The sequence below is a fragment of the Delphinus delphis genome, chromosome 4 (assembly GCF_949987515.2).
Source record: "Delphinus delphis chromosome 4, mDelDel1.2, whole genome shotgun sequence".
NCBI classification, from domain to species: domain Eukaryota; kingdom Metazoa; phylum Chordata; class Mammalia; order Artiodactyla; family Delphinidae; genus Delphinus; species Delphinus delphis.
Window position 1 is genome coordinate 22,965,616 of NC_082686.1, and position 18,112 is coordinate 22,983,727.

An 18,112-nucleotide genomic window follows, 5' to 3' on the forward strand; every position below is an offset into this window, starting at 1 on the left:
CTCTATATAATATTATCTTGTCTTAAAGTTCTTTCATAGAAAATGTCTCTCCAACAAAAAAAATCAAAAAATTAAAGTTTTGCTAAACTTATAAGCCTTATAAACTTATATTAGAATTGAAATTGTATAGGGAATAATGGAGTGATCAGAAATTAACTGAATAAATGTAATCTTTCAATTAAAATGAAAAGAAAACAATGTTTACTATATTTGATACTTGCCATAAACTGAACTAGCCCCCCTGTACCACCTCCCTCCATATCCCTGTCCATCACTTTCTCAGAATTCAGGGGTACTAACCAAATTCAGGGTTATAATTGCTTCACCAGAAATTAAAATAAAGATGGAATCATTCATCCAGACTAGTTGCTTTGCAAAGAAAACTTTATGTGAATCATTTGTCCTCATAAAAAGAAAGCAATAATAATAAGCAGCCTTTTCATATGTAATTTACTTGCTATTATCCTTATGTTCAAATTAATAAGGTACAAAAGATTGATTTTCAACTTAAATTATTAACTTCAAAACAATGACATTAAAATTGTTGGAGCTCAATTCCTTATCTATCAAAATAAAATATAAACACATATAAAATGCTTTCTTAAAATATATGCCAGGCATTATCAAGCAAAATTCCTCTTTTTAAATTATAAACTTACCTATCAGTAATATTATCCCATGGCAAGAGCAGTGATGATCAATATGACAAGGAAGATGAAGTACAATTCATTTCATTGAGGGGAAAATGTCCCATTCATTGTTGGAAGGAAGGGTGGGGGGGAGGGAGGGAGAAAGGTAAGGTGGGTAGGCAAGAGAGAGATAGAGAAAGAGATAAAGAGAGATAGAGAAAGAAAAAGTAAGGAGTACATATGTTATATTAATATGCTATGCTAATATACATTATACAAAATAACTTCTTCATAAAAAAGTAATATATGGTTTCCTTTCACTTTATTTGTTTTAAACATATATGTAATATGTATGACAGATAACTGTTATAGAAAAATAATGTGAAATTTTAAAATGTTCCATAATTCACTTACTATCATTGCTATTATTATTTGTTGCTCATGTGAAACACTAAGCATTTCAAAGGTATTCAGTAATCCTAATTAATAAATATTTGTAAAACTGTCTACAATAATCCTACTAAGGATGTAATAGTAAGTTTTTAGATATTCTATAAAGTTATTTTAAAATGTCATGGATAAATATAGATTTTGAGTCAGAGCTATATGATAGGTGAAACCTTTAGGCAAACATAACTGATATTTAGAAAGAAGTTACAGGAATACAAAAAGAATAAATAAATAGGGCTTAGTGTTTTATAAAGCTAAACATTTTAAAAAAGGAAAAGAAAAAGAAAAGTTGTTTGGGAAATAACTTTCATTATAGGTCCTGTAATATGTATGCATTCTCTCTCTCTCTCTCTCTGTGGTTGGCATTGTCTTACCAGAATACATTACAGCTGTGCCAATAAAACAATGGGAAATATTCTAAGTAAATAGGCATTGATACAATACAGGTTACCTATAATATATCTATTTAGATGCACTTTTTGGTTGTGATAGATGATGATGTTAGGAAGATTTTAATTTCCTAGGCTTTTTATGGTTTCTTTGTTTATTTGCTTTGTTTTTTTATTGCTCCATCAACAAACCCCTCTGTAATCCTGACCCATAAATCGCTAGTAAGTACAGCAATTATCTAGTACAGATAAATGTCGATTATGTAAAGAAAAATATATAATGGTAATCTGCTTGTTTTAACAAAACCATGGTTTACTATAATTTCATGATTTTATGAAACTTAGAAACTAAATTATACATTTTCATTTAGCAAAGAATTATCACAAAGTTCATAAATATATATTTAATATAAAAAATGTCAAACATTCCTCATGGTAATTGAAATTCTGAAAACTGACACTGTAAAATATTTTTAAATTTCAAAAACATTTTAAACAAAACTCTTAAATATGTTATTATTTTCCACCTCTAAACATGGTTGCTTATATGCTGATCATTTAAAAAATTTCTATTGTTAAAAAAAAAGACAACAGGCCCCAAATCGTCACTTATGCTATGTCCTATGTCTCCAAAGACATAAATTAATTGCAGTTTTGGGTCTCCCAGAAATGGAATCTTAAACCAGAGATCACTTGATCAACAGTAGTTAGGTAATTGGCCTGATAGATTTCCTCCAACCCCTAAAATAACCTTGGAATAACCAACCCACTTTTTTCCTTAGAATAACTTCCTTATTCTTGCTGTTTTCTTCACATGACAGTTTTTCACTTTGTATAGCTCCTCAGCTATATATCTGCTAGATTGGCTGCTTTATATCTGCTAGATTGGCTGCTGCCCAATTCAATGGATTTTTGCTCAAATTCTTAAATTGTTAAGACGCTTCAGTTTACCTTTTAATACTATGTTACATTATCAAAATGTATCAAGTGCCCATTTACATTTTCATATAAAAATCCTAGATTTGATGTTTCTAAAGACCAGATTAATATTACTCATGAATTTATTAGAAAACCAAATTAGCAAATGAAAGACAGATGGTTAATAATGAAATTCAATTATGATTACCCATCACCATTAGAAGAGTATTTCAGCTATATATAGATGTTTGAAATGACTCTCATTTCTCAATATTTATGGCTACAGAACTTTCTCTGAATTATTCTGATGATAACTTTTAGTCAAATAAACTGGAAATGGCACTGGAGTTATCAATACAGACTTATAAAGTATGATTAATTTGATCTAAGAGTTCTAGTCAAATTATTCAGGAAAAGGTCACAGACTAATACAAATAGCCCAGTTCTTCAAAATCAAATAATTCACAGGTATTATTTCTTAACTGAGAAAACTGGGCTTTTCAGAATGATTTCATAGTTGCCTCAATGTTCTTTGTTTTTAGAATACCATCTATTGCCTAAACATGCTGCATATTTCTGAAATTTAAGGGAAAGTTAACTCTTAGCTATTTCTGATTTAAACCAAACCTTCTATAAGAAATTAGTCTTCTAGAAGGTAAGGGAAAAAACCAAAAAGTTAAGCAAGTAAAATGGATTATTTTGACTGTCAGATGGAAATGTTGGGCTACTCCATTGTGGGAATCAATCAAAAATAATTAAGATGCCTACCACGGCCCCATAGCACTTCAAAAACCCCTTCTTCCCACAACCTTCCTTCTCTGAGTAAGTGCATTGTTACTATTCCTAGTCAGAGTACAAATGTAAGCAGCTCCTTTGCCCCTTTCCTCTTTGCCTATTTCTGTTCCCTTTAAACCTTAATTATAAAAATGAGATCACTAGGTGACATTTAACCTACCTCCTGACTTATGCTCTACTAAATGAACACAATACCTTGTCTAACCTGTTGATTCTTTTCCTATATTAAAAGAAATAGGAATGAAGAATTAAGTAGTTAAACAATGACTAGCTCTCTACCCCAGCAGCCCCATTTAGCAATCCTGCAGACAGACCATCTGGGCAAGATAACATCTGAAGAAAGATCATGAGGAGTCAGCCAGCCTGCATGCAATGGAAAATAATGCAGTACCTAAGCTGCTGCCTCAATGATTCACTGAGATTACTTCCCCATTTTCCCTTTAAAAACTGTTATGGCTGAACAGAATCTTCAGAGTTGGTTTTGGCACACAAGTTCACCTTCTCTCAAATTGCTGGCCTTCTGATTAAAACAACTTTCCTTTCTACCAACACTTGCCTCTCGAGTATTGGCTTCTGAGCAGTGAGCAGCAGAAACTGAATTTGGTAACACTGACTCATCCATTCTCATTTTCTGTTAGTCCCAACAACTAAGCCCTTAGCAGGTCTTGCATGCTTTCATCACTACTTCCAAAGCAAACTTTAAATTTCTTTATTCCTTGCCATCTTTATTGCTACCACTCTGGTTTTTCAAATCTGCCATCACCTCCCCCAAACCCCTGCACCTTGATTACTACATCTGCACCTTACCATGTCTCCCTGTTTCTATTCTTGCCTCTCCCATTTATTCTCCCTATGTTAATCAAACACATCCATAAATGTAAATCACATGTTATTTTTCTGCTTTAAGAGATCCAACAGCTTTTGAAATGGGGGAAAAAGAAACAGAAAGGAAAAAAACTAAGCAAAACAAAATGAAATGAAAAGAAAAATCCCAATTCTTACTATGTCTTGCAAGAATCTACTTAATTTTTCTATAAAACTTTTCACTATGTTCCAGAAATAAATGTCCTTTACATTCCACGTTGTCTTTTCTTGACTTAGGGCATTATTATGTATAAATTCCCACTCCCTAGTATTTTTTATATCAAGTTTTGGTATAACTAATTCAGGTCACTCTTAATCTTTAGGTCTCAGTTTAACGTCTGCTTCCTCAGCTAGACTTTCCGTGGCCACTCTATTTAAAGACAGCCCTCCTTTCTCTTGCATTACTGTTTTATTTATTTTATAACGTCTTTCTCCATGATGAGAAAGATGTTAAGAAACAAATTATAATTATTTTATTGATATATTTTGTTTATCATCTCTCTCTTACCTAAACTGTTCTCTCCCTAAATGAACTGATCTATATTTTCACTGCCAGTAATCTTATAGAATTCCCTACATCCAGGAGACACTTGGTAAATAATTGAATAAATTGAATTAAAAACTGAAGTTATACTTGTTGCCTTCCAGAAATATAGTCTTGTAGGAATTTTATTTTCCACCAGACAGTACTGGTCATGTAGCAGAAATGATGACCATCCTTGCCTGACATTATATAAGTTTGCCAGATTAAACATAGAACACCCAGTTAACTTGAATTTTAGATAAAAACTGATTTTTTAAAATAATAAATATGTCCTAAATATTGCAGAGGAGATACCTGTACTAAGAAAGTATTCACTGTTTATCTGAAATTCAAATTTAATTAGTCATCCAGTGTTTTTATTTGCTAAATCTGGCAATCCATTGACAAAACATAATGTATACTGAATGCAAGGGGTAAATGACTGACTCTTTAAGGAAAAGCTTTGTTGTAACCTCTGATTTTCACAATTGTATGTCAACCTTAGGTCTGATGACTTTTAAAGCATACAGATATGTTACTTATCCACCACATGTATCCTTATGATCTAGGCTTGTTAAAGAACATGACTGTGAACAGACATCTGCTTAATTTTCATCAGAAGTCTAATTGATAAAAATAAAATTTATGACAAATAGTTTAAAGGTATCTGGGATATTTATTTATCTAAGCATACTAATGATTATTCTAAGGATGCAGAAAGATGCAGAATTTAATATACAAAGATATTAGTGTACTTGTGTCAAACTGCCTTGACCTCTTACAAAAGAAGTTTCATGGCATTGCCTTTGGTATTATATTCTTAATTTACTCTAAAGAAACCTAAAGAAACAATTAAATAAAGCCAAACTTAGCACATTTCATAGTAATGTTCTTCAGGTCATCCTCTACTGAATCTCTCAATATTCATTAAATGAAGGTCCATACAATGAATTACTTCTGACCTCACTGCCATGGTACACATCTAACTGAACACCAGGCTCACTGCCATTGACAACGTTGGGAATTGAAAGAAAAAAATGTATATTAATATGTCTCTAAGCAAGTTTGTTTTACTCTGATATGTTGCTACTCTGAAACATAGTACTATATAACTCTTCATTACATTGTCATATTTAATTCATTGAATTTTGTCCACTTTCTTTCCATTGAATGGCAACGAATTAGCACCCAAGTACAAACAGTTCCCCTCTGAAATGCATTTCTATATCAATAGAGAAATTTTCCTGTATGTTAACAAATGCAAAATACAAAATGCCATCATTTTTATAATTCATTTGTATAACTTTTGAATACCCTCTCTGCTCCAGGCACTGTGTTACATTAATTATTTGCATTACTCTGCTCTCTGCTCTCTGCTCTCAAATCCCCACACAAGAAAGCAAAGTGAAGATACACTTCACAGTGTAGCAGTTAGTCAAGTGCACTACTATTGAGTCTCATAAATAATATTGCAGGGAAAAATCGAAGGCAGCAGGGATCAAATAGAAGAAGTGAATTAAACAAAATATTTCATTTTTACTGTTTATTTCTTTTTATAAAATATGCATTCAGAAAATAATCCAAGTTATGAGATATGTATGAAAAGAGACTTCAAATGACTGTAAATTTTAAGAAAAATCTCAGCCAATAGCATGTTTGATACAGTTTATGTCTTCAGTTTTGTTAGATAAATATTTTAAATGTTATATATTCATCTGATAAAGTATTAACGAATCACCTTCAGCTCTAGATGAAATTGATGGTGTCATTTAGTTAGTGAGAGGAAACACTTTACCCACTTAAATGTTGAAATACTTTTAAACCAGTATACTTGCTTCTCCTATATAATTATGCCAAACTTTATAAATGGCAATCAACTGATTATATATTTATATATGACTACAATTGTTCAATCTGCAATGGACAGGCAAAGTATACACTACGAAGAAATGGTTTTATTTGTATCTTTTTATGGGAGAATTTTCCATGCTTACAGATAAAATATTACTAAAACTAAAATGTTGGAAAAAAATTCTTATTTTAAAATTCTCCTAAATATTAAAATTAAGTTAGATCAAAATGACATAAATGTATTTAATAATAAAATTATTTTATCATTGGGTGATTCGTAAGACGTCACAAACTATTAAATAAGGGTGTTTTGGTGTCTAAATAATTTTTTTTTTAATTTTAGCCTGAGGCTCCAGCATGTGGAAATCTGTTATTTTTTTCCTCTTAATTTACCAAACTGATGACGTTGTCACTATTCTGTCAAAAAACAGTTGGGAACAAATGCAAGCTTGCTGAAAAGTTTAAATAGGGCACTATGCTAGAAAAAAAAATCATCTATATTTGGTGAACCAAAAAAAAATAAATAAATAAAAATGTGGAAAACCCAAATTCTGTGTTTGCTATGCTGGTTTATTAAGGTTACTGTGGAATAAAAGACATAAATTTGATCCATTTGCTTACAATGATTCGACTTTTAAAAAATATGAGAAGTTCTTGAAATATAGAAATGTAGTGTATAAACCTCTTAGTACACTAATTAGGCCAATTCCATTTATTATTCAGCTACCAAAATAATATTCTTCTGATTAATTTTGAACTTTCTGTTCACCCACATTAGCATACTCAGGTAGAATAGTTTATCCCATGTTTTAATTCGATCAACTGTACACAACCTTTAAGTTGTAGAAAATATTTCTGAGATAGTCCTTGTTTTGTTTTGTTTCTCTTTACCTATCAATCTTAGAAGGCTTCTGACCTAGAATATGGTAGAATTAAATATTTTCTTTAAGACTTAAGAAGTGAGGCAAGTAAAAGTCAAGAGTGATCACGAGAGGCAATAGAAGAAGGTGGGAAACAATATGGCACCATTCTGGAGGCAAGACCACTGACACCCAAATCCATCATTTTCTGTGTGACTGAGCAATTTACTTTACCTCTGAGCACTTCACAATCTCCTCAATACCAAAATAGAACAAAATGTACCTTACCAAACAGGGATATTTGAAGATAAAATAAGATTATTCATGTGATGTCTCTTGCTACCAGTGTCTGCAGTGCTCATTACAGTTTAGTTTTTATTACTATTTTACTATTACTAATGCCTCACCATTTAGTAGGCATCGCAGTACAGGCGTTTGTAATTTTAAACAGTTCCCTTAAGGAACAAACTACAATTCTTTGTCTTCCTCCAGTTTAAAAACATTTTCAAGTAGTAATAATCCCATAATCATTACTAAGTGTGGTTTCTCAGCCAATGTTTAATTCATGGTAATTAATCACACCAGAGGCTGAAAGTGTCACATTATAAATGTGTTACCACACCCTTACCTAATTGACCATGTAATCTATTACAATATCAAAGATTAAAGCTGAAATATGTGTCCAAGAACCCTTAAATTAAAAGGAAGGTGGTTAAAACTGATCTCATAAGTTTTTTTTAAATACATAAACTTTATTCTAGAGCACGTTTAGGTTCACAGCAAAAATGAGTGGAAAGTACAGAGAGTTCCCATCCACCCCTTTTCTGACACACACACACAACCTCCCCCAGTGTCAACACCCTCCACCACAGTGGTATATTGTATCAATGATCCTACACTGACACACCATCATCCAAACTTCACAGTTTACATTAGAGTTCACTCTTGGTATTTGACAAATATGTAATAACATGTATCCACTGTAGTATTATATGGAATAATTTCACTGCCCTAAAAATTCTTGTGGTCTGCCTTTTTGTCCTTCTCTCCCCTAAGCCCTGGAAACCACTGATCTTACAGTGTTCATAGTTTTTCTTCCAGAATATCATATAATTGGAATAATTACAGTATGTAGCATTTTCACACTGTTTTCTTTCACTTGGTAATATTCATTTAAAGTTTTCTCCATGTCTCTCCATGGCTTAATAGTTCACTTGTTTTTAGCACTGAATGATACTCCATTGCCTGGATGTACCACAATTACTTATCCATTCACCTACTGAAAGACAGTGGTTGCTTCTAATGGGCAATCATGAAAAAAAGCTGCTATAAAAATCCATGTGCAAGTTTTTGTGTGGACATAAATTTTCAGTTCCTTTGGTAAGCAACAAGGTGTGTGATTGCTTGATCATATGGCAAAGCTATGTTTAGTTTTGCAAAAAGTTGCCAAACTGACTTCCAAAGTGCCTGTACCATTTTGTATTCCCACCAGCAATGAATGAGAATTCCAGTTTTTTTTTTAATTGGAGTATTGTTGCTTTACAATATTGTGTTAGTTTATACTGTACAGCAAAATGAATCAGCTATACACATACATATATCCCCATTTTTGGATTTCCTTCTCATTTAGGTCACCACAGAGCATTGAGTAGAGTTCCCTGTGCTATACAGTAGGTTCTCATTAGTTATCTATTTTATACATAGTATCAATAGTGTATATATTTCAATCCCAATCTCCCAATTCATCCCACCACCACCCCTTCCCCCTTGGTATCCATAGTTTGTTCTCTATGTCTGTGTCTCTATTTCTGCTTTGTAAGTAAGATCGTCTATACCATTTTTTTTCAGATTCCACATATATGCGTTAATATACGATACTTGCTTTTTGCTTTCTGACTTCACTCTGTATGACAGTTTCTAGGTCCATCCATGTCTCTACAAATGACCCAATTCCATTCCTTTTCATGGCTGAGTAATATTCCACTATATATATATGTACCACATCTTCTTTATCCATTCCTCTGTTGACAGACATTTTGGTTGCTTCCAAGTCCTGGCTATTGTAAATAGTGCTGCAATGAACTTTGGGGTTCATGTCTTTTGGAATTATGGTTTTCTCTGGGTATATGCCCAGAAGTGAGATTGCTGGGTCATATGGTAGTTCGATTTTTAGTTTTTTAAGGAATCTCCATACTGTTCTTCATATCCTCATCAGCATTTGGTGTTGCCAGTACTTTGGATTTTGACCACTCTAAAAGATGTGTAGTAGTATCTCATTTTATTTCACAACTCCTTAGTGATGTGTGAGGTTGAATGTATTTTCATACACTTATTTTGCATCTATATATCTTCTTCGGTGAGGTGTCTGTTCATGTCTTCTGTCTGTTGTTTTAATCAGGTGAATCATTTTCTTATTGTTGAGTTTTAAGAGTTCTTTGTGTATTTTGCATAACAGTCCTTTGCCAATTGTGTCTTTTGCAAATATATCTCCAGTCTGTGGCTTATATTCTCATTTTCTTGATGGTGTCTTTCATAGAGCAAAACTTCTTAAAATTTTAATGAAGTTTAGTTTATTAATTCTTTCCTTCAAGGATTGTGCCTTGGGTGTTGAGTCCAAAAAATAATTGTCATACCCAAAGTCATATAGGCTTTCTTCTATTTTATCTTCTAGGAGTTTTATAGTTGTGCATTTTCCATTATACATTAATGTCTGTGATCCCTTTTGAGTTAATCTTTTGAAGGGTATAAAGTCTGTATATAGCATCATTGTGTGTGTGTGTGTGTGTGTGTGTGTGCATGCTGATATCTGGTTGTTGTTCCAACATTTGTGGAAAAAGCTCTGTTTGCTCAATTGCACTGCCCTTGCTCCTGTGTCAAAGAACAGTTGACTCTATTCATGGTCTCTCTATTCTGTTCCACTGATCTATTTCTGTATCCTTCCACCAATACCGCACTGTCTTGATTACTGTAGCTTTACCGTAAGTCTTGGAAGTTGGGTTGTGTCAGTCCTCCAACTTTGTTCTTTTCCTTCAATTGAGTTGGCTATTCCAGATCATTTTGGGAAGAAGTGATATCTTGATAAAATTGAATCTTACCATCCATGAACATAGAATATCTCCATTTAATTAGTTCTTTAATATCTTCAACTTGATAAAGAACATCCACAGAAAACCTACAGCTAACACCATACTAAATGGAGAGAAACGTGAAACTTTCCCACCAAGGTTTTCTGTAGCTATTTTTTATCAAGTGGAAGAAGTTCCTCTCTATTACTAATTTTCTGAGTTTTTAATCATGAGTGGGTGTTGAATTTTGTCAAATACTTTCTGTGTCTATTAATATGATCGTGTGACTTTTTTCTTTAGCCAGTGATGTGGTAAATTGCATTAAATGATTTTTAAATGTTGAACCAGCTTTAAATATCGAGGATAAGTTCCACCTGGTCATGGTATATAATTCTGTTTATACATTGTTGGATTCAATTTGATAGTATTTTATTGAGAATTTTTTACATCTACGTTAATGAAAGATATTTGTCTGTAGTTTTCTTTTCTTATAACGACTATGTTTGGCCTTAGTAATGTAAAACTAATAGTATGAGTTAGGAGGCACTACCTCTGATTCTATAACCTGGAAGAGATTGTTGAGAAGTGGTATATTTGCTTCCTTAAGTGTTTGGTAGAATTCACCAGTGAATCTATCTGGGCTTGTTGCTTTCTGTTTTGGAACTTTATTAAATATTGATTCAATTTATTTAATATATACATGCCTATTCCGTTTGTCTACTTCTTCTTGTGTGAGTTTGGGCAGACTGTGTCTTTCAAGGAGTTTGTCCATTTCATCTTTCAAATTTGTGATTATAGAACTGTTCATAGTATTCTTTTATTATCCTTTTTATGCTTATGGGATCCATAGTGAATCACTCATTTCTGATATTGATAATTTGTGTCTTGTCTTTTTTTCTCACCTTGACTAGAGGTTTATCAATTTTTTTTATCTTTAAAAAACAGCTTTTGGTTTTGTTCATCTCTATTGATTTCCTATTTTCAATCACTTCGATTTCTGCTCTAATTTTTATTATTTTTCTTCTGCTTACTTTGGATTAATCTGTTCTTCTTTTTCCAGTTTTCAAAAGTGGAAGCTCATAAGATTTTTCAGTATAATATATGGAAAATATGGTACCTTTCTTTTAAAATTACTCAACTAAAAACAAAGACTCACTTGTCATGTGAAATTAAATCCTATGTCCTTTGGTATATGTCTTTTCTCTGTTTCAAAATTTATATCTAATCATAATTAAAGTTTGTTGATAATCTGATTGTAAAGCATAACAGATTTGAAGAGGAGAGTAAGAGAGAGAATACCATTGTTGTCTTAAATAAAATCGGCAGGCCTCTCTGGAAACTAGACAAGAATATTCACTTTAATTCCCACTCACACATCCACATGTCCCCTTTCCCACATTATCCCACTCCCCCACCCAAAAAATGAAAACCATTTCTGTAGATATTAGTTGGATATGGAGAAAAGAAAGAGAAAAAAATAGAACAGTAAAACTAAGAACATCATTGAGAGATAAAACAACAATTAGAGCAGAGTACTTCACAGGTTATGACAAAGGATGTAAATATTTTTTACACAGGTATCAATACAATTTGATGAGATAGAACTCAAGTCTGAATACTGTAAATAACCAAAAATATTCTATTTCTTTTAGAAATAGAAACTTTTAGAAAGAGATGCAGTGTGGTGAAGGATAAACAACTGCTTGGAAATAATGAAGCACTGAGGGAAAGCAACAAAATATAATTTTGTTGTTTGGATTATGACACCTAAAAACCAAACTAAGTGGGGAATATTGAAACACATCACAAAAAGAAGAAAATTAATGTTAAAATAAGAAGATCAAGTTTTCTGGCTCCAATGTTATATTTTTGATGAGACCACACTGACGACTCAGGTTAATGTAGTACATCTTTATTATCCTCAACTCCTAATCTCTCTTACCCTTCTATATTTTTCTACATTACTTACATCTATAATATATAATTTTCTTCTTTGTTATATTTATTGTCAGTCTCTCTCAAACAGATTATAAGATCTGTAATGACAGAACTTTATATGTTAGATTTTTCACTGATGTATCTCAAGCATCTTCATGTGTTCTGAATTTTACCTCCAAAATTTAAGTCAAAGTCATGTCTTGCTGCATTGGTAACTATCATCCTACCTAGAGTACTGCAACCTATTCCATGCATTGTCTCTTCTTTCCAAACATAATCTAACACTTAGAAAGTGTTAGATTCTTTTTGAAGAGTAAATATCATATCATTCTACAATTTCTAACTCTTACAGAAATATGTAAAGCGGTGCAAAATCTGGCCCTATCCATTTCTTAAATTTCATCTCCTGCCTCACTCAACCTTGACTACGTTACTTCCTCATTTAACTTTCCATAATGTCATGAATATTCAGGGCTTTCCTCTGTCTCACACTGATTACTCCCTCATCTGGAGTGCCTTCTATTCTATTCTTTTTATGGTTAGTGCCCTTTTATTCTTTAGGCTTTATTTAAATGTCACTCACTCAGAGCCTTCTTTGACCAACCTTTTTAAAGTTGAGTCATTGAACTTTGAGTAGGTTATTAACCTAATGTCCAAGTTTCTTCAACTGTTAATTGAAGATACAAATAGTAGTTACCTGGGCAGTAATAGGTTAACTCTGCAGGCCTGGGTTGTTCAAACTCTGCATATTCCAAAGAAAGTCCTCTTAGCACAATTATACTAAATCCTCAAAATGTGAAGCCATATGTTTGCCAAGACAACCTCTACTTTTAGAACCTGACAAGTTCAAATGAAAACCTATAACCACAAGTTGCATCATTCTGGAACACATTTTGTTCATGTGATATGATGATGATCTGGACCAATGGTTGATGACTAAGTGGAATTCTAGTAATATACCAGTATCTTTTGGCTCTTGGTTTTCTGGTTACATCTACTACAAAAGATACCATTTGAGAAGCAACTTCTATAAACTAATAACCACTATGCCGGACTGAGGTGGTATACAATTCTTGATAGACTAATCACCATGTAATTATAAATCTTGATGGCCAAATGCTTAGAGAGGTCCCTGGTTGCATGGACAAAATAGTTAACCTCATACCTACAGTGTGCCTTGCACAAATACACATCATCTTTTTCCTGTGGATGAAAAACTATTAAACAGAATTGAAAAAGGCAATGAGTTTTGCATGGCAGTAGGCAGTGCAGCGTAGATCCTAAATGCCCTAGGGACTGTCCCTATCTTAAGACAAGGAAGGTTATGGGAGATCATTTGGCATACTTAAACTAAATTATATCAGGATGTGATTACCCCCAACCAGTGTCAGTATAAGCCTATGACCAAGACAGAGTGACTGGTTTTGTTCCCCAACTGGCTTGCAACCCAGAAATAACTGAATCATGGCCAAGATGCTTGTCCTTAATATATATGGTATATGTGCAAGGGCTGATTCTGTTGGGAAGGCATAGCAAATATGTTCTGTAATTAGTACTGATCTCTTGTGTAAAGGAAATATAAATACTATACAAAATGCCGATGCTCAAAAAACTGTAAGAGAGTTTTACTGTAAGAGAGCCTAAGCCAGGGCCAGGCAGGTGGTTTGAGATGCAAAAGTCTAACTCAGCAAGGCTGGGTTGTTCTAACCCTTCACATTCCAGAGAAAGAGCTTGTCTGATTCTTGAAAGAGAAGCTTCTACCTTTTGGAATTATATGCCTGAAAAGAGGATTTTTGTATGCCTGAGGCCTTTGGCTACAGGGTACCAGTTTGGATAAGCTGTGTGATTTATGCTGAATACCTGTGTTTGCTCTGGGAAGGGGTCAGCATCTGAGTAGCTGAGGTCAGTCATGAGGGTGCTGCAGGCCTACGGGAATGACCCCAGTGAAATTCCTGGACACCAAGGCTTGGATGAACTTCCCACATTAATACCACTTTGCATGTGTTGCCACACATCCTTGGTGGAAGAATTGTTTATCCATGTGACCAATGAGATGAGACACTTTGAAGCTTATACCTGGCTTCTCCTGGACTTCATCCAATGCACCATTCCATTTGCCAACTTCGATCTATATCCTTTCACTATAATGAACTGTAACACAAATATAAGAGATTTTCTGAGTCCCCTGAGTCCTTTTAGTGAATTATCAGGCCTGAGGGTAGTCAAAAGGAAACACAAAACACCAGCTAACAAGGTTGTTATAAGAATGAAATAAAATAGTGCATAAAGAGTCCTTAAAATAGTTCCTGGCACATGATAAAGACTCAGTGATTTTACTTTGTTACTATCTCAAATCGTTATTATATTCAGAGAATTTAATATAATCTACAATCACAATGTTTATTTATCTGGGAACAGTCTGTTCCTCCCATTGCAATGGAGGGACACAATGGCAGAGTTTTGTCTGACTCAACATTTGATCCCTCACATCCCACAGAGTGCCAGGCACGGAGTCATCTCTCAATTAATATTTCTCAAAAGATGAATTAATAAATATAAGCATGAATAAGAATCAAGGGAATTGTGATATATTAGCTTAGGAAATAGATCTAAAAGTGTATATGTTTTATTTAACTATCTGGAGAAAAATTAGATTGGAACGGCCTCATTTGATTTTATAATACCCTCCAAGTTAGTATTAGAAACAGTTAAAAAAAAGTTATAAAAATATAGATTTTGGATTAATTTTTAAAAAGTAATTTCTGTCATTTGACAAAGATGAACAGATAGTCTCTGGGGATTGTGTTTCTCATTAAAGATGTTCGGGCAATATTTCTACTTTTTTTTTTTTATAGAGTTATTGTAAGGGGAATATAGTTTTTAAACTTCCTTGAAACTCCCAGCTTCTGTTTCAAAAAGCCAAGTATTAGTTTTCCCTACAATTCTGTAGTCATTCATAAAATGTCAATATTCTCTTTTCAGGATTTTTTAAAAAAATTAAACCAAAATATAGAATACGCCACCATAACATATGTGGAACTCAAAAAAATCTCAGTACTGTAAACTAGAGAATTGCAAAAATGATAAGGCTGAACTTGCCTAGGGGACGCTCAGGGACGCTGAGTCCATTTATCCATTTCTGATTGTATTTGGTGCCACCTGGTGGCAACTGTCCACTCTAGCTTAAATGTAAGTAGAGACTTTTCTGGGCACTGGGGTGTTGGCTGACACTTCCAGTATGCCTGCAGTGATTCCAGGAATCAAGTTTGAGTTTATTCATTGCATTAGTCCAATTCAAGGAGATTGGGCCAGGAGAAAACTGGGATCATCAGGACCCCATCTGGTCCCACTGCAATAATTAAGAGCTAGATCACAAAATGCTGGGAGCAGAATGTCAGGTTCATATCTCAGTCTTACCACTCACTAGATGTGAAATCTTTTATTTACCTAAATTTGTTTGCCCTCAGTTTATCTGTAAAATAGGAGTGATAGCATTCATTTCTCCACAGCGTTTTTGTTATTATTAAACAAATAATCCAGAGTAAGTCATTATAAGCATTCCTGACACTTAGCAAACCAAAGAAAGTTATTATCATGTCATGTCAGTAACTCTATAGATACTCAAAAAAATTCTAAATCTATTGATACTTAATACATGTATATTATATAAGATGACACATGTATTGACAACAAAATTAGAGCATAACAATGAAATGTTTTGAATAAGAATAAGTAATATTTTGAGCAAAGAAAAAATAAACCAAACTAACAATATGTGAGGGTGTTGGGTTTGTGGAATGTCTGTGTGCGTGTGTGTGTGTGTGTTATGTTTTTGAGAATTGTGTGTGTATGCAAGAAAGCAATTAATACCTTAAAATATCACTTTTCAAGACAAAATGTCTTAAGAAAAAAGAGTGCTTATTAACCCAAAACATTCAGCATAGTAAAGAGAGCCAGACAGACCGGCTGCATTCTTAGCAATGCAGAAGCTTTCTTCTCCTTTCTACCCTCCTACAGCCCTCTCCACTCTCCACTCTTCAGTAAACTGCCTTTGAAGTACTTCAATCATTTCTTTAGTACAGGTAATCACTGACCTCGATTTTGGCTGTCCCTACTGAAAATAATGCATTTATTTTTATTTGTACTGGAGTGTAAGCTTCTTCAGGGGAATTGCTGAGTTTATTTCTTAGTCTGTATTCCTGACATCATTAATTCAATGCCATACATAAAGGACAGAAAAATATGGTTATATAAATGTCTCTTTTTGCTTCAACATTACTATTTAGGAAAGGGGATGAAAGATATGCTAATTGGACCCTTCATTATTTTAAGCACAAGGACTGAGTAAGCAACTGGGACTTCCCTTTTTTATCTATTCATAATTAATCTCCTCACAGGAACTGCCAAATTTCTTCCAAGTGGAAAAACTTAAACTACTTATTCATGATACATTTTGACAGATTAAACATCAACCTGGTTTCTTCACAAATAAAGGATATATTTCAGATCAGTGTTGATGCTGGTAACATGTAGGAATAACGTACTTGTTTACTAGGGTTTTGGGTTACCTGACAGGATTTTCACAGGCTTTTGTCTATATCTTGGTACATGCCAATCATTACCAAGAAATTTTTTTCTTCTTTTTATGCCTGTAATCATTTAAGTACATATGTCAAATGTAAGATTGGGATGGAGTAATGCAAAATTGGGCTATTTTCACTAAATCTGAAGAGTGATAATTGTATGAACTTGAGAGGACCTTTCTTTTCCACACAGAGTTTCTGCTGATCTAAATATACCCCAATTCCCTTAACAGCCTGTAGTCATATGAAAATTGTGATATTTTATGCTAGTAATTTGCTAAACTGGTATTTAAACAAAGTTTTAAGCACAACTGCTCATGAAAATTTACAATCTGGTGAATCAGCAAACATTTATCTCTATGTTTTATGTATATTTTTAAGATACATGACCCATTTTATTTTTCTATTTCACAGGAAGAATATTTTTTCTTAATTTACGTGTAGTGTTGTCATTCATTATATGTAATAGTACTGAAATCTGTCCTAGAATTGTATTTTATGAAAATATGATTACATTTCAAATGTGTTACTGATGAATATCTGTGTGAAATAAATCATGTCTGAATTTGCTTCTGAATTGGATGTGGGGTAATAGAGTTTTCTTAAAGTGGTATAAGGTGCATCTGAAGAAGCAAATATGAATAGTGTAATAAGTATCTCTAAATATATTATCATAAGTTCAGTGAGACATACAATGAGATTCTAGTCATAGAATTCCTCCTGCCAAAATCCCCATCATTTTTTTTTTTTTTTTTTACGCGGGCCTCTCACTGCTGTGGCCTCTCCCGTTGCGGAGCACAGGCTCCGGACGCGCAGCCTCAGCGGCCACGGCTCACGGGCCCAGTCGCTCCGCGGCATGTCGGATCTTCCCGGACCTCGTGCGCGAACCCGCGTCCCCTGCATCGTGGGATCTTCCCGGACCTGGTGCGCGAACCCGCGTCCCCTGCATCGGCAGGCGGACTCTCAACCACTGCGCCACCAGGGAAGCCCCCCCATCATTTTTTTTTAACATCTTTAATGGAGTATAATTGCTTTACAATGGTGTGTTAGTTTCTGCTGTATAAAAAAGTGAATCAGCTATACGTATACAGATATCCCTATATCCCCTCCCTCTTGCGTCTCCCTCCCACCCTCCCTATCCCACCCCTATAGGTGGACACAAAGCACCGAGCTGATCTCCCTGTGCTATGCGGCTGCTTCTCACTAGCTATTTTACATGTGGTAGTGTATATATGTCCATGCCACTC